The sequence below is a fragment of the Anolis carolinensis genome, chromosome 6 (genome assembly GCF_035594765.1).
Source record: "Anolis carolinensis isolate JA03-04 chromosome 6, rAnoCar3.1.pri, whole genome shotgun sequence".
Taxonomy (NCBI): domain Eukaryota; kingdom Metazoa; phylum Chordata; class Lepidosauria; order Squamata; family Dactyloidae; genus Anolis; species Anolis carolinensis.
In genome coordinates this window covers 85,167,091-85,167,959 of record NC_085846.1, presented here as the reverse complement: position 1 = coordinate 85,167,959, position 869 = coordinate 85,167,091, and positions in this window count along the sequence as shown.

Here is an 869-nt window from a genome sequence, read left to right as displayed (position 1 = left end):
CTGTCTTATAATTCCTAACACTGGCTTCTGCACTCAGACAGACTCAAGCCTCAACTGTCTTCTAACTCCTAACACTGGCTTCTGCACTCAGACAGACTCAAGCTTCAACTGTCTTCTAACTCCTAACACTGGCTTTTGCACTCAGACTCAAGCCTCAACTGTCTTCTAACCCCTAACACTGGCTTTTGCACTCAGACTCAATCCTCAACTGTCTTCTAACTCCTAACACTGGCTTCTGCACTCAGACAGACTCAAGCCTCAACTGTCTTCTAACTCCTAACACTGGCTTTTGCACTCAGACTCAAGCCTCAACTGTCTTCTAACCCCTAACACTGGCTTCTGCACTCAGACAGACTCAAGCCTCAACTGACATTGCTAAATGTCATCCTTTTAAAATTGAACATTCTAAACAGTCACTGAACCAGTCACATGGTCTGCAGCCCCTCACACTGCTTCAAGTACATAGAGCTAAGAAAACTGTAAACCTAAGAAGACATACACTTCAAGAAATAAACCCACATATTATAAAACACATAAAATAATAAACAGGCTTGAGAAGGTTGCTATCTCCAACAGTTTGACTCTACTTTATCTGCAATGGCTCCTTGAAAAAGTTGTAGTTTTTGCAGTCTTTTCTGCCCAAGTGCTGGTGCCTCATCAAACTACACATCTCAAGTGACAGAGTTATAGCTACACTGTAAAATTAGTGCAGTTTGATAATATTTTAACTGCTAGGGTTCAACTGAAGCACTCTCTACACTGTACATATAAAATCCAGATTATTTGCTTTGAATTGTATTATATGCAGTGTAGGCTCATATGATCCAGTTCAAAACAGATAATGTAAATAATCTGCTTTGATAACCTGG